This window comes from Ambystoma mexicanum, chromosome 1p (genome assembly GCF_040938575.1).
Source record: "Ambystoma mexicanum isolate Mex_15411 chromosome 1p, UKY_AmexF1_1, whole genome shotgun sequence".
In the NCBI taxonomy this organism is placed as follows: Eukaryota; Metazoa; Chordata; class Amphibia; order Caudata; family Ambystomatidae; genus Ambystoma; species Ambystoma mexicanum.
This window is the reverse complement of record NC_090921.1, coordinates 1,383,239,749-1,383,264,495: the sequence shown is the minus strand read 5'-3', so window position 1 is coordinate 1,383,264,495 and position 24,747 is coordinate 1,383,239,749. Positions and strand designations below refer to the sequence as shown.

Sequence of the window (24,747 nt, the reverse complement as noted above, 5' to 3'; positions counted from 1 at the left end):
GCCATCTTCAGATTTGGTAGCACGTGAAGTGGCAGTATGACCAAGTGAAGAGCCGCAGAGGGGTAGGCGGGAGGGTTCGCATGTGAATCCATGCCAGACCCATGCTGGAGAACAACAGTTACAGGTAAGTAACTTGTTCCTTCTCCAGCATGGGGTCTGGCATGGATTCACATGCTCATGAATAAAGAATACATAGCAGTACACACATGCACAACCACGGGAGGTGGCAAAGGCTCAATATTAAGCATTACATCAAACTCAACATTAAGCAATTCTTACCTCCTCACCAGGCTCACCTTAGGCGAACAGGTTGCGCAGCACTGCTTGGCCGACCCTGGACTCCTCCCTGGAATCCCGATCGACGCAGTAGAATTTCGTGAAGGTGTGCGTCGACCTCCACGTAGCAGCCCTGCAGATGACCAGCAAGGGCACACCAGATAGGAACGCCGTGGTAACTGCGATCGCTCTGGTGGAATGGGCTCTCGGACGGCCAGGCAGCGGTCGGTTTGCCAACCGATGACAGTACATGATACAGCCGGAGAGCCATCTGGAAATGGAAGCCTTCGAGAGAGCCTTCCCCTGATTGACAGGTCCAAAGTTCACAAAGAGTTGTGACGTCTTCCGAAAACACTTCGTGCGGTCCACGTAGAACTTCAGCGCTCTAGCCACATCCAGCGAGTGCAAAGTCCTTTCAGCCGGCGACGAAGAAGACGGGAAGAAAACAGGCAACACCAAGGGTTTGTTGAGGTGGAAATCCGACGGCACCTTGGGCATGAAGGAGGGGTGCGTCCTGAGCACTAGCCTCGTGTCGTGAAAAGTCAAGTACGGGGTCTTGCATACTTGACCCCCCGTCGTGCGGAGGTGATGGCCACAAGAAACGCTGTTTTCCACGACAAGAACTTCAACGGAGCCGAGTGCAGAGGCTCGAACAGAGGTCCCATGAGCTTGGTCAGCACCACGTTGAGCTCCCACGCCGGGGCCGGAGCCTTCACCGGCGGGAACGATCTGAACAGTCCCTTCATGAACTCTTTCACCAGACGATGAGACCATAAGGACGTCCGCCCCGTGGTTCTGGTGTATCGGGAGATCGCAGCAAGATGAATCTTGATGGACGCGTGCGCCAGTCCAGCTTTGGCCAGCGTCAGTAGGTACGGCAGTACTTGGGGAGCCGTAATCCGTAGAGGGTTAATCTTCTGTGCGTGGCACCAGACAGAGAACCGCTTCCATTTGTATCCGTACCATTTAAGAGTTGAGGACGCCCTGGCCTTTGCAAGAACCTCTCTGCAGTCGGCCGGTATGTCGTATCCTCCAAACTCTAACGCTGCAGGAGCCAGGCCTGCAAGTTCAGCGACTTCGGGTCGTGATGGAGGATGGCGCCTCCTTCCCTGGAGAGAAGATCCGCGTCCACTGGCAGCTTGATTGACGGGGACGCTGACAAGTCCAGAAGGTCCGGGAACCATATCTGCCTCGGCCACGCAGGTGCGACGAGGATCATCCTGCACCGTGATCTCTTGAGCTGGTTGATGAGCCGGATCAGCAATGGCAATGGAGGGAACGCGTATAGAAACAGGCCCTCCCAGGGGAACGAGAAAGCATCGCCCATGCTCCTCGGCTGGGGAAACCTGCTGGCGAACCTCCGGCACTTGGAGTTCGTCGCCGTCGCGAACAGATCGATCTGGGGTGTGCCCCACCGTTGGAAGAGGCGGTCCACTAGATCCTGTTGTAGTTCCCACTCGTGGCACAAGCGCAGCTCCCTGCTGAGTGAGTCGGCGATGGTGTTTTTTATCCCTGCCAGATGAAACGGCACCAGAAACATCCCTTGGGCGACGGCCCAATGCCACAGATCCTGCGCCTCCATGGACAGGGCTGGGGACCTGGTTCCGCCCTGTTTCCTGATGTAGAACATGGTGGTGGTGTTGTCGGTGAAGATCCTCACCACCTTGCCCTTGAGGGACGGAGGAAAGGACCTGAGGGCCCAGAACACTGCACGGAGCTCTAGGACGTTGATATGGAGGGACTTCTCCGTCGGGAGCCAAAGGCCTCTCGCGTGCAGATTTTCGGTGTGCGCTCCCCACCCTTCCAGGGAGGCATCCGTGGTCACTGTCTCCTGGTGGCCGGGGGTCTGGAAGTCCATGCCCGCCGTCAGATGGGCGCGGGTGCCCCACCACCGGATCGCTCGTCGGAAGCTCTCGTCGAGTGTGATCCTCTCCTCGAAGCTGCCCGTCGTCTGGATCCAGCGCGCGTCCAGGAACTCCTGCAACGGGCGCATCCGGAGCCTGCACAGGCGGATGAGGTAAATGCAAGAAGACATCATTCCGAGGAGGGACTTGATGGACCTCACTCTGGCCGCGTCCGCAACCAGCATCCGCTGCACCTTGCCCAAGATGGCCCTCGTCCTTTCCTCCGACGGAGAGGCGAGAAGCGACACTGTGTCGAGCTTCGCTCCCAGAAACAGTGCGTCTTGCGCGGGCACCAGGTGGGACTTGGCGTAGTTTATGGAGAATCCCAGGTCCGTGAGAAGTTGGACGGTCCTTGCCGTGTGCTCCACGGCAAGCTCCTTCGTCTTCGCTCGGATGAGCCAGTCGTCCAGGTAGGGGTAGACGTGGATCCCCTCTCGGCGCAGCTGCGCCGCCACCGGTGCGAGGCACTTGGTGAACACCCTGGGTGCCGACCTCAGTCCGAAGGGAAGGGCTCTGAACTGGTAGTGACGCCCTTGGACCACAAACCTGAGAAATTTTCGGTCTCCCTTTAGGATGGGAATATGGAAGTAGGCATCCTCCAAATCCAACGACGACAGGAAATCGCCCTCCTCCAGCTGACCCAGAACGTGTTGGAGGGTGACCATCCGGAACTTCTGTGCCTTGATGAATTTGTTCAGTCGTCGTAGGTCCAGGATGGGACGCCATCCTCCCGTCTTCTTCTTCACGGGGAAGTATCTTGAGTAAACTCCGGAGCCCCGAAGCCTCTTTGGGACGAGCTCGATGGCGCCCTTCTTGAGCATCGCCTTTACCTCCAAGAGAAGTTGAGGGACGTGATGTTCTTTCCTGGCCACAGGGGGGACGCGCGGGCACCTCTTTAGAAACTCGAGCGCGTGACCCTGAGCTAGGGCGTCCAGCACCCAACGGTTGGTGGAGATGGACTCCCACACGCTGACGAAGCTCGCCAGCCGGCCTCCCACCGGGGTGCTTCGGTGGGGGCCCGACCCCACGGCCAGTTCAGTCCTGCTTCGACGAGGCTTTGCCGCCTTGTCCTCCTTGGCGACGACGGCGGGGTCCGTCTGACTTGCCTCGTCCCCTGTAAGGTTCCTGCGACGACGAACGGGCCGCTTGACGGTAGGTGGAAAATCCGCCGCTGGAACCTTTGGAGGCACCCTGTTTGCCTCCGCCGCTCTGAAAGGGCGGCCGCCGTTGCTGGAGAACCCCAAGAGCCCGGGCCGTCTCTGTGTCTGCCTTGATGGCTTGAAGGGAATCGTCCACTGTTTTCCCAAACAGGTTGTTTCCGTCGAACGGCATGTCCAAGACTCTGGTCTGCACGTCCTGACGGAAGTCAGTAGCCTTGAGCCATCCACGCCGCCTAAGGCACACGCCGTTGCCCAACTGGCGAAATCCAGTGTCAGCGATGTCCATTGCAATCGTAATGGTGTGGTCCGACGCCACCTCTCCTTCCTGCAAGATCTCTAGGGCTTCCGCCCCCTTGTCGTCCGGTAGGAAGTCCAGCAGGGGGGCCAGTTTGTACCACAACTCCCTGTCGTAGCGGGCTACGATAGCCAAGGCGTTGGCCGCCTTAATCGTCGTCGCTGCAGACGAGATGACTCTGCGTCCCATCGTATCTAATTTCTTTCCCTCGCCGTCCGGCGGGGAGGTCGACGTAGAGGCCGCGCCCCCCCCCGCTTTCTTCCTGGCCGTTGCAGAGACGACCGAGTCCGGGGTCGGCTGTGCCCGAAGGCACAAGGGGGCCGCGCCCGGGACCCGGTACTTCTTCTCGTACCGATCCCTTCTAGCCGGCGTCGTGGATGGGTTCTTGAGGAGGGCGAGGCCCTCATCCCAAATATCGTCCAGTAGAGGTACAGAGAGGACCGTCTTCCTCTTGGCCTCGCGCCGTTGATAAAGGAAACCTTCCTTCTTCTCTTCCGGGCAGAGCTGGAAAAGCTCGGATGCCCTGGCGATCATGGAGTGAAACGATCCAATCTCGTCGGGCGGGGAAGCCTGGGTGGGAGGGGACGACGGCAGATCCTCGTCGTAAACCTCGTCGTCCGTACCCGTCGCGGCCGTGTCAGTCCCCGTATCATCCCCAAGAGTCGTGGACGGGGAGGAGGGCTGAACAGGGCGCGATGGCTGAAAAGGAGGTGGAGGATGAATCCTTCTTCTCTTAGGAGGAGGGCTCCCAGAAGGGCCTGGCTCCGGGTCCCCCGTCGGGAGCGGTTCCTCCGCTGGTGGTAACGGCAGTCTCGTCCTTATCTCCGAGCATAAGGACTGTATAGCCAACAAAATGGCCGCCGAGTTGTCTTGCGGCACTGGTTGAGGGGAGTCCGACGGGCGGTCAGGGGCCCCGTCGGCACCCTCGACGTTATCGTCGTCTCCTACGTCGGGGTCCCTCCCGACGGGCTGGTCTTCTTCCACGCCAAAGCCGTGGCTTAAGACTTTGATCAGCTCTTCCTCAGAGGTTGAGGCCGAATCCACGACGACCTCCTGCCCCCCCTTTTTCTTCTCCGTCGGAGGTTTCACGGGGGTCCTGTCGATGGGCATAAAAGAGGACTCCCTCCGCGGTGGCAGGGAGACTCTGAGCCCCGAGGTCGCCACCACTGGTGTAGCCTCCACAGGCTGAGCCAGGGCCGCCGCGACTGTCTCGATTGAGGCCTTGGCCGGATGGATTAAGGCTTTCACCACCTTAGGTGCGCTCACCGCCTTCTCCTTGGGGGGAGGGTCACTGCCTCGCTCCCCCTCCGATGGGGCCTTCGAGCTCGACCGGGGTCTCTCCAGGAGCTTCGCCGGGTGCTCGGTCTTCCTCTTACCCGAACCAGAGCGTTGGCTCGTGGTTGATGGCGCCGGGGAGGATGCGCCCTGCCTGGCGCCCGTAGAGCCCGACCGTTCGGCGCTCCCGGTGCCAGCGGACTCGCGGTGCTTGGCCTTGTGTTGGACCCCCGTCGCCGGGGCGTCCTCAAAGGTCTTAGAAGACCACTCGGACTTCTTCTTCTTCTTCTCGCCTGACGGGCTCTTCACTTCCAGCCAGTTGGCGAGACGTTGATGGCGGTCCTTCATGGTCCGCTCCGACATATTGCCGCAAAACGCACAGTCCTTCTCCACGTGCGTCTTGTCCTCATGTAGGCAGTAAAGACAAAGGGAGTGTTCGTCCTCCTTAAAGACATTCTGAAGCTGGCATCCAGGGCAGACCCTGAACAGCTTTCCGGGCGTCGAGCTTCCCTTCTCCTGGGCCATGTCCGAGATGGGCCTGAGAAACTTCTGGAGTCCTCCAAAAGCGTGGCTCGACGAAGTCTTCAACCTTGAGGGGCGTAGACGAATCCGACACGGGTCCCCGTTGATCGGATGAAGAAACGGTGGAGCTTGAGGCTCTTTTGACCGAAAAATAGAAGTTTTTTGAGAAAAAACATGAAAAAAAGCACTAACGCTCGAGAGCAATAGCACGAGGATCCCAACACTTGAACGTGCGGTAAAAATCTGAAGATGGCTGCCAGAGGCGGGGCTTAGGTAGAGGGCAGTCATTGGCTGTGGTCAGTATGACGCAGAGATCAGTGATTGGTTATTACTACGAAAGACAGATCAGAAACGAAACTGATACTGATTTTTTCTTTACCGAGGATTCCCAGCCTGACGACGGGGAATATTCATGAGCATGTGAATCCATGCCAGACCCCATGCTGGAGAAAGTGAGTTAACCTGCCCCCTACAGGTGTCTTGTGTGGAAAGACCTCAGAGTGGTTTGGGGGCGGCTGATGCAGATGCCGAGGGTAAAGAGGCACCGGCTGCTGCTGCGGCCTTCTTACTTTTGACCCGTCCACCTCGGGTGGATCTCCTTTGGCCTCTTTGAGCCGGCTGTCCTCTGCCTTTCCGAACGCGGAATAATAGCGAAAGGACTTTCCTCTCCCAGAGGTTCCTGAGGGGCGAAAAGGAGTTTGGCAGATAGCAGCTCCTAAAGATTTTGCTGCTGCTTTAGATGTCTGCAACTTTTCCAGACTGTCATCAGCCTTTTTTCCGAATAATGAAGAGCCGTCAAAGGGCATATTCAAAAGTCTGGCCTGTACATCTGGAGCAAAGCCAGACTTTTGCAACGACGCATGCCTGCGGATTGTTGTACTTGCCGCCATGGCCCTGCTGATACTGTCAGCGGAATCGATGCCAATTTGAAGTGACTCGCACATGGCATCTTTGTCATCTTTAATAATGTTAAGGAAGGCTTCCTTTTCCTCTCCTTCGGGTATGCAGTCAGCAGCTGATGAAGCACACTCCCACAGTGTGTGACTGAACCTGGCGAGCGTACAGGTGGCGTTGATGGACTTCAACGCCATACTACAAGCAGAGAAGACTTTCTTTGCCATAGAATCGTACCTCTTGTCATCTCTATCCTGTGGGACAGTAGGGTAAGCGGTTCTGCTGCTTGATGAAGTTGCCGCTTGGACCACCAGGCTCTCTGGAGTCGGGTGTTTCGATTAGTATTCAGGGTCAGCTGCAGCTACCCTATACTTGGCTGATAATCTTTTATTGACAGCAGGGATAACTTCAGGAGTTTCCCAATTAGATGCAATCTTTCTTTGTAAGGCTGTATGAAGGGGACCACAGGATCCTCCTGTGGACCTTGGTCTAATATGTCTGTCAGGTCATCCTGTTGAAAAACAGGCGAAGGCGCAGACCAACCCATGAATTCAATAATTCTTGCCATCAGGGTTCTATAGGGTGTTTCGGCATGTTCCCCTGGGTCTGGTTTAACAAAATCCACTTCTGGGGAAGTGTCCAGCCCACTTGCCTCATGTAATGACTCTTGTAGGTCTTTCAACCTTCTTTCCTCAGAGGTGAAATCCTCTGAAACAGGTAGTGTGGTCCTCTGCAACCCGAAGGTTTCCTGGTCGGAATCTTCCCCTTCTTCATAAATTGAAGATAATCCAGGGTACTCTGACCTCTGAAATGGTATAAACCCCATTTCTAAGGCAGAAGGAGCCAAACTCGTCATTATTGGGCGAGAAAACGTCAATGTCGTCGACGCCGATGTGACAGGCTTCGAAGGCGCCGAGAACGGCGTCGAGAAAACTGGAAGAGGCCTCGAAGAACTCGAGAGGAACGGGATCCTACTCCAGGATGTCGACGACGGTCTTGGCGTCGTGCCGGAGGCTCTTAGAATCATCGTTGGCTGTGGAGTAGCCGTGGTCTTCTCTTTCATCAGCGTCGATGTCGGCGTCGACGATGGCGTTGAGTCGATCGACCGATGCGTCGAAGAACCCTTCGCCAACGGCGTCGATGGCGCCGATCCATGTGTCGAAGGGATCTTCGACGACGGAGTCGAAAAATGCCTTCTTACCTGATGGCCCGTGGCGCTCTCGGGTGGAATGTTTCGCCGGGTGCTGCGACTCGCGGCGTTTTGATTTTTTGGGTTTTTCACCCAGTGTATCACCCTCAGCTGTCTTCGAGGGGGTCGAGGCCGCTTTCTCGAAGACGCTTAACATTTTCTTCCTGAATTCCTCCCACTCAGCCTGAGAGCTGTGTTTTGTGAGCCAGGAGACCCTTTCTGGGGAAACAGAAGACGAGGAAGGGGATCTTCGACGTCTCTTTGAGTGTCTTGATCTCGAGGAATGGTGGGAGCTACTTCGAGATCTAGAATGGGAATGTTTTCGACGGCGAGGAGACGAATGCCTCGACTCAGCCGAAGAAACTTTCGAGGAGGTTTTGACTGACTTACCTCTCTCGAGCTTCCCCTTGCGCTCCTTCAAGGCTTTCGCCGTCATGGACATGCAGTCCCTCACACTCCGAACAATGGTGCTCGGCTCCCAAGCACCACAAGCAGATCCTGTGTGGATCCGTTATCAAATTTTTTTTACCGCAGTCTCGACATTTTTTGAAGCCGGATCGCGGCGTTGTCAGTTCCGATGAAGATGCCATCGAGAAGGAGTTGGTATATTCGAGTAGATGTAGATTAGGTTATCTGACTGAACTGAGCAACGATGTTCTTAGGCCCCACGAAGCGCGGAAAAACGGAACTGAGCAATGGATGCCGCGCGTGGCTATTTATGGGCATGGTGACGTCGGCGCTGATACGGTGGCCGTCGAGGGACATCGACTCAGCGGACGTCGACGCGCAGCGCCCTCTACAGAAAAAAATTCCAAGGCCAGCAAGCTGGAAGCGTATTATCAAAGATAAGGAATACGTCGGAAGACACAATCCCTTCGAAATATGATTATAGGAGATGACGTCCCTGAATCATTCCACAGTCCCATTACTTTACACGAGTTTCAGTGTTCCATCAAAAACTTTAAAACTTGTAAGACGCCAAGCATGGATGGCCTTTGCGCAGGCTTTTATGTTGCTTATAGTGATACTTGGCTTCCTTACTGCTGAGGGTATACCAAGCAGCCTACGAAAGTTAATTATTCCCTAGTTCCTTGCGTGAAGTGCTCATTACGATCCTCCTGAAAGAGGGTAAAGATGGAGCGCAACCAATATCTAATAAGTCTCTGTCCCTGTTAAATATTGATACGAAGATTCGTAGTGGCATAATTGCCCAATGCATACATGGGGTCATGTCCAGGTTGATCTACCCAGACTATAACGGTTTTGTTCCAGGAAGGAACACAATGTTCAAACTATTAGATTACTTGCAGTTCTGGAACAAAAATTCAACAAATTGGGAACACAATCAGTTGCAGTTTAGATGCCAGGAGGCCTTTGACTCGAATAGGCAATACCTGTTAATGTTGAAAGCAGTTGGTTTCAGCCCAAATCGGTTTAAAATGGATGAGTGCTGAACAGCTATACCAAATGGGGTCATAGTATTGCTGTGTTCCAGTTGAGTGGTGGTGTAAAGAAGAGTAAGCGTGGAGATGTGATATGGTGGTTTACCTTCGGTGTTTGAGATCGAGCCCACTCCAATAGTTCCATGTACTCCATCCGTTTCATGTACTCCGACTGTTCCATGCATTACAACCGTTTCAAGCACTCAAAACCGTTCCTTTCAATGCTCTTTCAAACGTTCCATGCACTCCAAACCATTCCATGTAGGTCACGCCATTCTATGCACCCATGCACTGCAATCCGTTCCATGCACTCCAATCCGTTCCATGCACTGCTCCTTTCATTCGTTCTACCCACGATATCCTTTCTCCATGCATCATCCATCCACATATGTCATCTTCACTGGTTCCACCCATTTCACATGTTCCACCCATTTCATACGTTCCATCCACTTCACCCGTTCCACCCACTTCACCCGTTCCACCCACTTCACCCGTTCCACCCACTTCACCCGTTCCACCCACTTCACCCGTTCCAAACACATCAACAGTTCATCCTCCTACTTCATCCGTTATACCATTTCACCCGTTCTACATCCGTTCCATCCATATACTTCACCCGTTCCATCCGCATACTTCACCCATTCCATCCGCATACTTCACCCACATATATCTCCCGTTCCACCCAGTTCATCCATTCCACCCAATTCATCCATTCCACTCACATACTTCACCCGTTCCAACCCCATACTTCCTCGGTTCCATCCACATTTTTCACTTGATCGATCCACTTCACCCGTTCCATCCACATACTTCAATCGTTCTATTCAATATATTTGACCCATTTTGTCCACATACTTTACCCGTCTCATCTATATACATCATCCGATCTTCCAGATCCATCCACCGCTCCTACCACCCACTTCACCCATTTCTTCCCCTTACTACACCCGTTCCATCCACATACAGCCCCTGTTTGATCCGCACTCAACACCCTTTCCGCACTTAACACCCGCTCCTCGCTTCGCACTTTACACCCGCACCGCACCTGCACCATACTCTACATCCGCTCAACACTCTACTATCCACTTACACAACCTACATCCGCACCACAACCTCCAACCGCCCCACGCACTCATCCGCCCCACCGACTTCATCCGCTCCACCGACTTCATCCGCTCCACCGACTTCATCCGCTCCACCGACTTCATCCGCTCCACTCACTTCGTTCATTCATCCTGAATTATTGATTCAGCCCATCTCATTTGTCGTACGCACTCGATCTGTACCATGCTCTCCATCTGTCTCATGCACTACACCCGTCTCATGTACTCAAATCGTCTATTCTGTACTTTCCATGTATACCATGCACTCATACATTCCATGCCATCTGTCTGTGCACTCATCCGTCTCCTCTATTCATCTTTGCATCCTCTTCACTTTATTCTTTTCGTCCATTTTGTTCCATTCGTCCATTGCAATCATTTAATCCATTTCATTAATTTCAACCGCTTTACTGCTTTCGTACAATGTATTCTTTTTATCCACTTCACGGCTTTGATCTACTTTACTCATTCTATTTGTCCTTTTAGTTTACATTACAGGTTATTAGTTGTCGATTTCTCGCTTGGATCTTGATGTTGTATTGTTGTTTGTTTTATTGTTATTTAAGATCTAGTAGTTTTGGTTAGTCGAATTGTTGTTATCCACTTTATTCCTTTTGTCCATTACATTTGTTTTGTCCACTTCCTTAATTTTCAGCCACTTTACTGCACTTGTACAACTTATTCTTTTTATCTACTTCGCAGGTTTGGTCCTTTTTACTCATTCTATTTTGTTTGTCCTTTTTAGCTAACCAATAGAGGTAATTATTTTTCTATTTCTCGCTCGGATCATGATGCTGCATTGCTATTTATGATCCAGCATTTGGTAAAGTCATTGAGATGCTGTTATCCAGTTTGAGTTAGTTTGAGTTCGGGGTCGGTTTTAGGGGAAGAGCCCAAGTTTTCAGTAATTTGCGGAAAGACACGAGGTCTTCAGTGAGTCGGGTGTGGGGTGGGAGTGTGTTCCACAGCGTGGGGGCTAAGGCCGAGAATGACGATACGCCTAACCTGACTGAGTTCCTTTTTGGTATGATTAGGAGGCCGGCTGAGCTTGATCTTAGAGTATGTGCAGGGTGATAGGGTTTTAGTTTGTCTTGAAGATATTTAGGTTAGGTTTTATGCAGTGCTCGGTGAGAAATGCATAAGGTTTTCAAGGTCACCCTTCGGGCAACCGGAAACCAGTGCAGAGTTTTGAGGGCTGGGGAGATGTGGTCTCTCTGGCCGAGCGCTAGTAGCAGTTTGGCTGCAGCGTTTTGTGCTCTTTGCAGTTTAGTCAGTTGTTATGCGTGGACTCTGAAGTAGAGGGGGTTAGCGTAGTCCAGTCTTGATATAACAATTGATTGGACCGCGGAGAGTCTGTTGGGAAAGGTGAGGTATGGAAAAATGTGCCTAAGAGTTTTAAGGTGGTAGTGGCAGGACTTTGAGATGTTGTTGACTTGGAGCGAGAGGGTTAGGTCTGAGTCTAGGGTGCATCCAAGGTTTTTTACTGAATTAGAGGGAGTCGGTGAGTTGCCCATGGCAGATGGCCAGGGTAGTGGGTGTGGAAGAAGTTCGGTGTTGCCACATACCATAATTTCGGTTTTGGAGGGGTTTAGCAAGAGGTGTTTTGTGGTCATCCAAAGCTCTATGTCGAGGAGGCAGGAAGCGAGGTCAGGTCGGCAGTTGGGTTTTGAGTTCAGGCGTTTTAGAATTCGTTGAGTGTCATCAGCCTAGTTGTAGCACAGGATGTTGTGTGAACTAATTATTTGTGGGAGGGTGGCCATGTAGAGATTGAACAGGAGGGCATGCTCCATGTGGAACTCCTGTGTCGACTGGTCGGGCTTGGGAGGAATTGGTGGAGAGTAGGGTTATTTGGTTCCTATTTTTGGAGGAAGGATGCTATCCATTTGAGAGCAGTTTCACAAATGCCTAGGGAGTGGAGGCGGTCAAGGAGGATTGAGTGATTGATTGTGTCGAAAACGGCGGATAGGTCAAGAACGATTAATGTGGCGCAGCCCGCGGAGTCTGCCGTGTTTTTAAGGTCATCCTAGATTGAGGTTAGGGTGGTTTCAGTTCCGTGTCGGGCTCTGAAACCCGATTGAGTGGGGTCTAGGAGATTGTTGGCTTCGACAAAGGCATTTAGTTGGGAGTAGGCGGTTCGGTCAATGAGTTTGGCAAGGAACCTGGTGTTTGAGATGGGACGGTAGTTTTTGGGCTAGAGAGGGTCGAGGGAAGGTTTTTTTATTAGAGGTTTGACATGAACCGTTTTGAATGCGTCGGGGAAAAATTCCTGAGGAAAGGGAGTCATTTATGATGGATCTTGCGTGTTCTCCTGCGCAGGTAGTAGCAAAAATTTCTTTGAGGGTTGTGGCCATGCAGGGGTTTAGCGGAGAGCCGGATGGTTTGCGGGCAGAGAGACGTTTGAGAAATTGGTCAGGTGATATTGGACTAAAGGAGTCGAACCTTGGTTGGGTAGTGGTGGCAGGTGGTGGTTTGGCCGGTATGGGGGGTGGGTTACCTGGTGGGTGTAAGAGAGCTAGTTTGTTGGTTAGAGCGTTTGTTCTTTCGAGAGCTGTGGTGCAAAAGTGGAGAGAGAGTTAGTCGCACAGCGATTGTGAGGGGGTTGGGACGGTGGTGGTGCATGATGATTTGGTGAATTTGGTGATGATTTTGTGACGTTCTTTGCTGGGGTTTTTACAGTTTAGGATTCGGGAGTTGTAATGGGCTTTTTTTGCTTTCCGGATTTTGGCCTTGTACTGATGAAGGTGGCGGGCCAAGGTGGATCTGCTCGGAGGAGTTTTGTCTTTCTGCCAGTTGCGTTCTAGGCATTTATATAGTTGTTTACTGGTCTTCAATTCAGGTGTGAACCATCTAGGGAAAAGGCCACGGCGGGCTTGTGGTTTGCAAGAGGGTGTGAGCCGCATTAGTGAGGTGTTGAACCATGAGTCAAAGGCATCGGGGGTTAGTTGATTATTGAGTAGGCAGGTAGGCGGAGGAGACTGGAGGAGTGCGTCGGCTAGGTCAGGAAGGATTATTAGTTTCTTCCAGCATTTGCGTAGATTCTGAGGTTCAGGTTCGGGTATGGGAAGCGGGTCGGGTGAGCGAATGGCGAAAGAAACAATGACGTGATCGGGCCAGATGATCGGGGTGGGGGCGGTTTAGATGTATCTGGTTGTGGGAGCTGAAGATGGCATCAAGAGTGTGTCCTTTATAGCGAGTCGGGCTGTTTGTGGCATTAGAGGTTAATCGCGTCTAGGCCGTCAACCAGAGAGTGTGTCATAGGGTTGGTGGGAATGTTGAGCCATATATCTCCTAGAAGGGTGAGGTTGGGATGGTTTAGTTGAAGGGTGGCAATAGAGTCGCAGAGGTTGTTTGAGAATTGTCTATCATAGCCAGGGGGTCTGTAGATCATTAGGAAGCTGTGGGAGAACGAAGGGGAAAGGGATAGTTTAACGAGGAGCGGTTCGCAGGAAGGAATGGAAGGTTGGTTGTCGATGATTGAGGTGTGGAAGTGAGACTTGAAGGCGAATGCTATTCCTCCTCCTCTAGAGGGACGGTTCAGTGGGATGAGGGAGTAGTCGGGGGGGGGGGGGGGAGGGAGGGCTTCATTGGCGATAGGGGTGAAGTTGTCAGAGAACCAGGTTTCGGTGATGAAGACCAGGTATGGTTTGGCAGAGGCGAGGAGTTCAAAGATGCTATGTCTGTTTTTTGCTACGGATCGGGCATTAAATAGGATGCAATTCACTTTGGTAGATGAGGTTGATGTCAGATCTGCAGAGATGCGGGTGGGGGAAGAGAGGGTAGAGACTGGAGAGCGAGGGGGTGGGGTGGTTGATGGTCGATGGGAAGAGTGGGCGAGCAGAAAAGTTGGTGGGTTTCGGGTGGGAGTGGATGGACGCGTGTGTTGGGATGATTGGGTTTGGCACGGGGGATTTGAAGGTGGGGTGTGGGGGTTAGGAGTTTCAGTTGTGGTCAGTGAGAAATCGAGGGAGAGGGGTTTCAGGCAGGGTGAGGCGTGGGTGGTGATTTGGGGGAAGAGGTGGTGGGTCGAGACAGGGGAGGCGATGAGTGCTGAGAGATGGAGGGGGACGAGGTACGTTTCCTCTTTAGTGTCTTTGTTGCAATTGGTGTGTGCGAGAGGGTAGGGGGGTCAGAGGGGGAGAGGGATGAGGCTTCTGTTCTTGCTAGGGCTAGGCGTGCAGTTTCTAAGGGAGGGGAAGGAGTGTGGTCGGGGGGATGATGGTGGGGGTTGATGGGAAAAGCGGGGGTTGCATGATTGCTTGGCAGGGTGTGCCTGGGAGGCTAGTGAGGGGAGCGGGTATGATCATAGTAGGTTGATCGGTGGAGGGGTTCGGAGGAGCAGTGGTCTTAGGGTGGATGGCTGGCCATCGTGCACCTCTGGCTTGGTGTTTGGAAAGGGGATGGGTAGGGGATGTGGTGGAGGGTGGGATGATTTGGGGAGGGGTACGGGAGGCAGTGCTGGCAGGAGGGCGGGGCGGTGCACAGGGGTCGTTTCCGGCAGACCTTGGTGGATTGGGTGCACTCATGGTTTAATTGTGATATAGATGGGTTGGAAGATTTCGTTCACACCATCCCACTTCAGCTATAACACCGGATGTTAATTGTTCACTCTTTCTGTGATTAACAGTACCACGGCAGTACCTGCTCTTAGGTACAGTTTCAGATGCAAATTATACTTTATATTTGGACCTTATAAGTTCAGCTATACCACTGGGTGAGATTATTCATGGTTTCTGGGTTCAACTAAACAGGGTGATATTATTCACTTATTCTAAGTTTTAATGTACTAATTGCAAACTAGGCTGCAGATATGCCTTTAGGCGGTTTTGAAGTGTAGCTAGACCTTAGAATATGCTATTATGCGGACTATCTAGTTGCAACTACAGCCCAGTTACTCTGTTAGGTAGACTTTCTTCTAGCAAGCTGGGATACAGGTATGCTATTAGGGAGAATTTCGAATGCAACAATGCCACAGATATGCTATTAGGTGGACTTTTAAGTGAAATTTAGGATAACTTTCTAAAAGCAGTTATGACACAGATACGCTATAGGGTAAACTTTCCAAAAGCAACTTTCAAATGCAATTATGACACAGATGTTATAGGGCAGAGATTCTGATTGCAATTATGACATAGATAAGCTATAGGGCAGACTTTGTAAATGCAATTACGCCACAGATAAGCTATAGGGCAGCCTTTCTAGATTTTGGCACAGTGACGTTATTAGGGACACTGTCTAAATTCCGCTATGCCAAAGTGATGTTGTTATATACATTTCTAAATTCAACTTTTGCACAGAGAGGATATTAGGCACAGTTCTAAATTCAACTTTTGCACAGAGGGGATATTAGGCACACTTCTAAATTCACCTTTGCACAGAGGGGATATTAGGCACACTTCTAAATTCAACTTTGCACAGAGAGGATATTTAGGCAACCAAATTCAATTTTGCACAAAGGGGATATTAGGCACACTTCTACATTCAAGCAAGGCACGCTATTAGGCACACTTCTAAATTCAACTTTGTACTCGGAGGGTATTAGGCACACTTCTAAACTATATGCTATCAGGAGGACTTTCTAAATGCAATTATACCACAGATATGCTATTAGGCAGTCTTTCTAAATGCAATTATACCACAGATATGCTATTAGGCAGCCTTTCTAAATGGAATTATACCACAGATATGCTATTAGGCAGCCTTTCTAAATGCAATTATACCACAGATATGCTATTAGGAGGGCTTTCTAAATGCAATTATACCACATATGTGCTATTAGGTAGCCTTTCGAAATGGAATTATACCACAGATTTGCTATTGGGCAGATTTTCTGAGTGCAAATTTATATCATAGAGGAAGAGTGTACAGCAGTTTAGGTGCCGGTGTTGAGTGGTAGGGTAGTATGGTGTGAAGTAATTGCTTCAGTCCCCGCCCTTGCCACACTTACTTATTGGTGGCTTCTTGCTTCTCCTGCGGATACCTGCAGATACGATCTAGAGCCGTCTCTGTAGGAGCCGTCCTTTGCCTCAGGGTCCTTAGCCGATGGGGCTGTACAGGCAAAGGGCTGCCCTGGAAGGGTCGTTAAAGGCCTGGGTGAGGTGGTTGGGTTACCAATCAGGTCACGGTGGTGGGTAGGGAGGCGGGATGGACACGATCAGGAAGCAGGAGGGATAGTAATGGGCTCGGGAACAGGAACGCTGGGCCAATCAGGGGGTGGGGGGGCGGGTCTAGGGAACCAGGAAGCCGAGACTGCAAGAGGGGCCTGCGGGAGGGAAAAAACAGGGCGTTTGGGCTAAAAGGGTTATAAAATGGAGGTTAGGTGGCCACAAAAAGGAAGACCCACTCACCAGAGGGCCGCAAGGTAATAGGAGATTCCAACGAGGAGCGGGACTTTAGGAGAAAACACACCAAGTGCTGGGCCAATCAGGGGGCAGGGGGTGGGTCTAGGGAACCAGGAAGCCGGGACTGCAAGAGGGGCCTGCGGGAGGGAAAGTACAGGGCGTTTGGGCCAAAAGGGATGTAAAATGGAGGTTAAGTGGCCACAAAAAGGAAGATCCACTCACCAGAGGGCCGCAAGGTAATGGGGGATTCCAACGAGGAGCGGGACTTTAGGAGAAAACACATCGAGTGCTGGGCCAATCGGGGGGCGGGTCTAGGGAACCAGGAAGCCGGGACTGCAAGAGGGGCCTGCGGGAGGGAAAGTACAGGGCGTTTGGGCCAAAAGGGATGTAAAATGGAGGTTAGGTGGCCACAAAAAAGGAAGATCCAATCACCAGAGGGCCCAGATTGCGTTTCAGAATAAGCTCCCCATCTCGCGGATGGGAAAAATAGCCCTTACAAAAATGGTCATTCACTCCTTTCTGCCATATGTGTATCATGCGCTCCAACTCGTGATCCCACTTAGCCACTTTAAGTTACTGGACCGTTTACTGTCATGATAGATATGAGGTTAAGACTCCCAGAGTGAGTATGGAAATGTTAAAACTACCATTTGAAAGATGGCAGTTTAATTACACAGCAGGGCAAATAACATTTGCAGCCAAATGGTCATGTGAAGATCATGATCTCGGGAAGATAATAATTACACCCCAGATTTGCCGCTATCATGTTCACTCGATGCTGCATACAAACACAAACATGGAATTCCATCATTTTTTTAAAAACACTACAAAAGTCTGGAACAGAATTCCTAGGAGGATGCATTTAGGGACACCACACATCCCAGACAGGAAATGGATGTACACATTGCAAGCATTCACAAAGCTATCGCATGTCTGACACTGGGGAAGCTGTGGGTGTGAGTTGGTGCAGCATATTTTCCGAGGTTATTTTTAAGTTATTTTAGGATCTACAGTAGGATTATGGGCTACCGAGAGGTCCGTTTTTAATGTATGTTAAGATACATTTGTTGGCTTTGAAATGCTTGCTGGATTTCCCTGCCGAACCCCCAGACTCAGTACTATTAAAGACCTTCATTACACTAGGGGACGTGGTAAAGTGACTTTCTTGCATAAGGCAATGCTGTCAATAGCTACCCACGACTGTGGGGATTGACAACAGGTGTTAGAGGGATATCAGCCAGAAAATATCAGATACAGAGTGGCAAAGGGTATGAGAGCCTGTACGCCAGGTTTCTCTCAATGCCCGTCTTAAACTTATTCAATATAAGATATTGCATAGGATCTATCTCTCATCGCTCAGAGTACATACATTTAGACCAGACCGTTCACACAGTTGTGCTAGTTATGGGTCTGAAAGTGCAGATTTTTTTCACATGATGTGGACCTGTGGTAGATTTAAAAAAGATATGGTTTGAAGTAACACATCCGCTGTCTGAATGCACTGGTATGAAGCATGCATTTAGTTCCCAGATCTGCTTGTGAAGTCTTCAACTGCCTAGTAAAAAATTAGCAATGAAAGGAATTTCCCTAGGTTTAATATTATATAAAAAACAAATTGCTGTATTTTCCCAAATTCTGTTATTTTCACCGCACAGTCTCTGCTACCCTTTCAAAGTGTATAAATAATCCTCCTGGTCTTCTGATTCCAGATACCTCTGCAGTTCAGTTGATGTTAGTTGGACCATTTGACTGGGTCACTGCTGGCTTCTCCAATTTCCCTGAGATAGCAAGAGACAAGTTCTTAGAGGAATTTCTCCAGGATCTTTCCAGTTTCGGCACACCTACCCCCATGTTGCTTACGTGGGTGAAAATAAATTAACATTTTAGGTCCCCAAAAAGGTGGTCAGAATCAGCTTGCGATGAGTGTGGAGGGCCGGCAAATAGTGAAAGGCTAACAAGGATTGAGTATGGTCTCCTTGGCAAAGACAGATACACTCCAAATTTCCTTCATTTTGGGGTTCTCTACGAGGCTTGAAGTAACAGATTCTAGATCCTCCTCAGTTGGCAACTCTTCCTCACAGGAACTATAGGTGGATTCTGGTTCTGATGGGTTACTGAAGATCTAATGTTGTGGATTCTTGAAGACTCGATGTGATAGAACTTGGTGTGGCCGCTGGGAACTGAAATCATAGTGGTCTTTTCTACTCGGCCACAGTTCATATCATTCTCTCGGTGGGTTGAACCTCTGAAGTTAAGCCTAGTGATCCCATTTGTAACATTGTACATCACATTGAAGGCAATCAACAAAGGATTAGGTTCGCAAGCTTAAGACAACAAAACAAGTTTTATTGTGCTGCATACAAGGGGATAGAAAGCTAAGAACAAATAACTTACCTGTAATTTGTTATTCTAATGGATTCCTTCCTCCCACAAAGTCTTCATCTTTGTTAAACTCCTAAAGCAGTCTATAGACCGGGAGGAGGGAGGAAACAAGCACACCACCTAAACCAGAAAAGTCTGAAGGATTTATCTGCCAAAATGAGCGTCCTGACCATGCAGAGAATCCAAGCAGTAATGTTTTGCTAATGTGTGCACAGAAGCCCACTTAGCTGCCTGGCAAATGTCCAGAAAAGGGTCACCACACTGCCGTGCCGAGCAGGCAAGCAATCCTCTTGTGGAGATGACCTCAGACCATTAGGTACATCACTGCAAGCCTGATCATAGCTTTGAGATGCAGAGGATAATCCACCTTGAGAGGGTCTGCTTAATCACAATACGGCCAGCACGAGCACCAGCACCCCTCATCAGAGGGGCATAGTAGCTGAGGGCCCACACCGGGTCCAGCCCATGGAAATGTTTCTCTGCTTTGGAAGCATAAGGTGGAGGAAAAAAAGCCACGAAATTGATCTTTTGACAGATGGAAATCAGAGACCACTTTCGGAAGGAACTCTCAACGTCACCTTCTCTTTGGAGAAAGAAAAGTAGGGAGATTTAACAGACAACGCCTGGAGCTGAGTCACCAGGCTAGTGGAAGTGATGGCAACCATAAGAATCACCTTAAGGGTGGGTAATCTCAATCAACAAGAATGACGGGGCCCAAACGGAGCATGCATCAGAAATGTTAACACCAAATTCAAGTCCCAAGCTGGAACAACAAATTGGGATAGGGGAAGCAATTACAAAGACCCCTCTGGAACTGCATGACCGTAGGGATCATGAAAAAGGAGCCATGCTCTGGGGTTCTTTGGAAAACCACAATGGAAGTAAGATACTCCCCCAACAGTACCAATCAGCAGGCCCGTCTGGTTCAAAAAAAGCAAACAATTCAGACCTGAGGATGTGGGACAAGGATCCAGATCACTCCCAGTACCAAACCCAAAACCTACACTGCCTGTCGGCATAAATGGGTTTGGTGGTGGATCTCCTAGCAGAGAGGAGCAGGTCAAGGACGTCCCCAAACAAATCCTACTCCTTATACCTCAACTTTTCAGCAGACAGGCATAAAGGTTCAGGCTTGGGAGGTTTGGATGTAGGACCCGTCCTTCCAATTGGGAGAGCAGGTCCGCTCTCTGCGGGAGGTGCCAGCAAGGGCAGATGGCCATGCCCAGCAACTCTCGGTATCTCGTTCTCAGTCCAGGGGGATCAAGATCAACATGGGCCCGAGCAGGTGTAGCCTGAGAGCAAGCGGTATGATAGGGTTCGTCAGGAACAGATCGAGCAGGTCGAAGTCCCACTCGACTGAGCATCAACCACAGTACGCAGTCGAGGAAATACTAGAGAGCACAAGCAGCTGCACTCCCTGTCCACATGGAAGCCAAGAGATCCAGTGGAGTAGTTCCCAATGGGAGAAAATCTCCTCCTAAACTTCCTGACAGAGCTCTTGCCTGAGAGGAAGGTTGCCTTCCCAGGCACCACTATTCCAAGTCTCTGGATACCAAGATCTGAGGTACCTCCTGAAAACTGAGACCATTGGCAACTGAGAATCCACAGGAGTGACCTCATGCGTAGCTGCGCTTCTGGCACTACAAGGATGAAGGCAGCCATAAGACCCAGCAAACACAGAAAATCTGAGGCCACAACCTTTTCCTGAGGTTGGAAGACACACGCCATCTTGGAGATGTTTGGTACTCGGTCCTCGGGCAGAAGCATAAGGGTGCCCCAATGAACCAGAGGGACTGGAACGGCGACCCCAGAGACTTCCTGGATCTATGCTATTATTGCACCATTTATACTGCGAGACAGCCTCCAAAATGTCGACGTTTCTTTTAATTTCGACCCTCTTTTCACCCCATATATATGCGGGGGGAGACCCAATTGCAGTTCCCCTATATTCAATATATACTATACCCATCCCCCCACCTATAAATGGGGTGAAAAGGGTGTCGAAATGAAAGGAAAAGTCGACATTATGGGGGTGGTAAGTAAAATAAGCGCAGTAATTGTACAATCCAGACTTCCTGAAGTTCAGGGAGAAGCCCAAGCTGTGCAACAGGCTGCAGATCCGGTATAAGTGAGCCAATGTCTGGTGTGGGTAGAGCTTGGATGAACTAGTCGTCCAGATAGGGAAAAATATGGGTGCCCTCCCCTCTGAGGTGGGCCACTATCAGCTCCCCACTTTGAATCTCAGGTACTTCCTGTGTTTCATTTGGAAGGGCACACAGAAGTATGCATCCTGGAGATCCATGGAGACCAGCCAACACTGCAGGTCCAAGGACTCAATGATCCAGGCCAGAGTGATCATCTTTAACTTGTCCTTGGGGGTGTGGGGGGGTGGGAGGGGTTGGCGATTTGGGACAAATTCACACGTTCAAAGGTTCGGATCCAGGATGGGACTCAGGCCCCGGTCCTCCTCCTGCACCAGAAAAACAGGTTCAATACCAGCCCTTGCCTCATTTTGAGAAGAGCAACAGGTCTTTGGACCCCCGTCCCCTCTGTCAGAGGCGCACGGAACTCCATCAGCCGGATCGGTAGATGTGTCAAGAACCAGCCATCCCGTGGATAGTCTGGAGGACGATGAGCAAAAGGGAGAGCGTATCCCGGGTGAATGACCTGTAAGGCCCATGCATCAGAAGTGGGAAGTATCCATTCTTTGCCCTTTGCACCGAGGCAGCAGAGGGCACAGAGAAGGCTGAGAGGCCTCCTCCCGGGGAACCCCGACCACTGTTGGGGCAGTATTGCACCCGCTTGCCTGAGGGAGCGTCCTCTGTGGGCATAAGAGGTGAAGAGGTGAAAACTCCTGCCCCCGCAAGCAGGTGGTTGCTGTTGGACCGCCAGTCCCAGAGATTTCACAGTCACTTTCGAAGCCTGGAATTTCTGAAGAGATTCTTCAGTCTTTGTGCCAAACAGGTTGTTGCTGTCAAACGGCATGTCTAGAAGTTTTTCTTGGACATCCATGGGCAAAAGCAGACATTCTCAAACAAGAATATCTCCTTAGCACAATGTCGGTGGCTATCATTCTGGCCATATGTCCAGCCCCAATTTAAAGATGTGGCAGAAAGCTTATTGGCCATCCTTCACCAGGCACTCAAACCCATCCCTCATGTCACCTGCAGATGAAAATGTGGCTAAGGCACAGTAGGCATTAATACATCTTAGGCCAAGGTGTGCCGTGCCAATAACCTTCTGACCCCAAGCATCCATTCTCTGGGGCAAAGAGGGGAAGCGTGCAGTCTTTAGGCTCACCTTGGCTACCTGTTCAACTAAATTTCCTCCAGGGATCCAGGGATGCATGAGCAGACAGCAACAACGGATCAGAGTGTGCTTGCCTGTGCTTTTGGCCAGATCCCGGTCCACAGACTGAATAGAGGCCAGTTTGGACCACAGATCAAGGACTAGTGTCTCTACTGCTTGGTGTAATGGCAGCAGGGTCTCTTTCCTAGAGTCCTCATACAGAATATCATTCAGGCCGTACTACACCTTGTGTCAGAAGGGGGCCAACAACCCAAAGGCAACCACCATCTTAGCAATCAGATTCTCAAAAGATGCCTTCATCTTACCGCAGTAGGAGCAGGGAGCATGTCTAGTTCCGACGAGGTGTCCAGGCCACTTGCATCGTGCAAGTCAGCAGCAAGATCCATCAAGTCCCATTCCTTGCCATAAAATTCCTCCGGGAAGTGCCTAACTTCCATAGGTTGTAGGGATTCAAAAAAAAGGAATGGGGTCCCCCGTCTTCATCCTGAATGTCTTCCAAGCAAGGCATAAATGTGCGCCTACGGAGTGGGGCATATTCCCAATCGATTCTGGCATCACCAATGTCAGTCAGTGGCGGTGGAGCTATGGAAGGAAGTGCTGAGTTTGGAGGACTGACATCTGAAGATGGAACGGTGCAACTTTGGGACGGGTTCTTATCAGTGTTCCACATGAGCAAGCATAAGGGTGTACGTTTGCACAATTTTCTCGTGTCTCTGCTGGCTCGTTCAAGGCCAGGGGACTTAGAAGGCGCTGCCGGGGCATTGGCAAACATATCTAGCATATTAAGCCTGTAGGCTTTCCCTTCTTCCGAAATAGAGACTGGGTTGAAAAGGTACTTGAAATGTCTGGTCTTCAGGAGAGTCTCTGGAGTGATGGCTCCTTTTCGAGAAAGAAGAATGATGCTTTCTAGAACGTTGGGTGACAGACATCTTAGAGTGCTTTTTTGTTTTTGTCTTTGCAGTCCAGGGACCGTTCTTCAGTGCGACAATCAGCACCGGGCAACCTTGAGAGAGTATTCTTGTCACCTTTCTCCTTATGGAAGAAGGGTAACAATGTCACATCCCATTCACAAAGAGCATTGGGGTGAATCGACTGACAGCGTACAATTTTGCATGTCATGCTCCTCAATTAGGTAATAAAGGCAGATCCTACAGGGAACAGAGATTGGCATTTGATGTCGGAAGTCGACGCAGGGTTTAAACCCTGAAGATTTTAATGGATTTGGCATTAATGTCAAAAAAAAGGAGAAAATGTAAAACTTCGAAAGAAGTGTTCCTAAAGCAAGCAGAGTGTGCAGAAAAATAAACGAAGGGCATGGCACCTCTATATATACTTGTTGCAACATCATGTCTGGCACAGGACACAAAAGGGTTGGGCATAGCTGCCCTCCCCTGGTGGTGGAAAGGTTTCTGAAGAGCAGCTGCACTGAGACATAGGTATCAAAGACAAGGAATCCCTGGAAGGAAGAAATCCATTACAAAGTGAGGTACAATTTATAGACCCATATATTATACATTACAAGGTACAATATATGCGTCCATAGACATAGTGAGGGCAGCAAACTGATGTGCATTGAATATTCACAAGGCTCAGAGGCAGTCTTTCTTGGGGTTTATAGCCTGGAAAAATAGTCCATTAAATACAATACTAGGTAAGACTCAGGATGGTCATTTGCTCTAGGAAAACAAGGTCTTTCCTGGTTTCTTGGGTCTAGTTTCAGGAACCTCTTTGTGTATGGAACACAGTCTCTTGTGACTCTCAGTGCCTCGGTTCCAGAGGACTAAAAGTAAACGGCCCGTTTCACTTTTTAGAGTCCTGATCCTGTGACCCTTATATTCTCCTTCAATCCCAAAAGACGTCCATCTGAGACCACAGATGTAGCATCGCCGGTGATAGTGTGTTATTCCCGTCAGCTTAGTATGGATTTTCAGATTGTTGTCACTACAGCCCACTACCCTGGGCAATCTCTCTTAGCATCCTCGATATAGAAGTTAACTAGAAAACAGGATATAGTGACCACTAAACATGGCTCACAATATTTTATCATGCACACTTGACTTGAAACACTTGACTTGAAAAAAAGGCCTGACCTTGCCAGAGTTGGTAGAAGGGAACTGAATTATGGAAGCTGGAGTCCCTTAGATGAAGATGGTGTTCCACATATATTGAGGCATCAACTTTTATTACTTCTGTGCAGCACAGAAATGTGCTTTATTCCTCAGAGCAGATGGCAACATGAAACCGGAAACTATGCAGCACCACACACCTGATTGGTGTGTACAGTCACTTAGCTACAACTGCTTCCTGCAGTGCATATTATGCAATGAGAGATTCGCTGGGAAAGCCTGTTACTCCCCATTTGCATGGAAATACCAGCATACAGATGTGCAACCATCTGTCTGCGATTATTCACCAGCACATGCAATATAACAGATCAAAGGCATTCTCCTCAATAGCAGTCTTACAGTAGAGTAAGGTCTTTTCCATGTATCTGGACTACACAAGCTCCCCTTACACTTCGCAAAATATGTGTGCTGTGGTACCTCTTAAAATGCTTGTGACATCACGAGGTAACTGAGTAACACATGGCCACTTACTGAAGGCGAAATATCTGCATCTAGTCCACCATTCGTCTCTTCCTGACCATCTATTACCATC

At 50.3% G+C, this 24,747-nt stretch overlaps 1 protein-coding gene across 1 annotated transcript in view; it reads right to left on the bottom strand.

Moving 5' to 3' along the window:
- ITFG1 (integrin alpha FG-GAP repeat containing 1) overlaps nucleotides 1–24,747 on the bottom strand; it is a 1,448,837-nt gene that overhangs the window by 21,300 nt on the left and 1,402,790 nt on the right. The gene's annotated exons all lie outside the window — the stretch shown is intronic.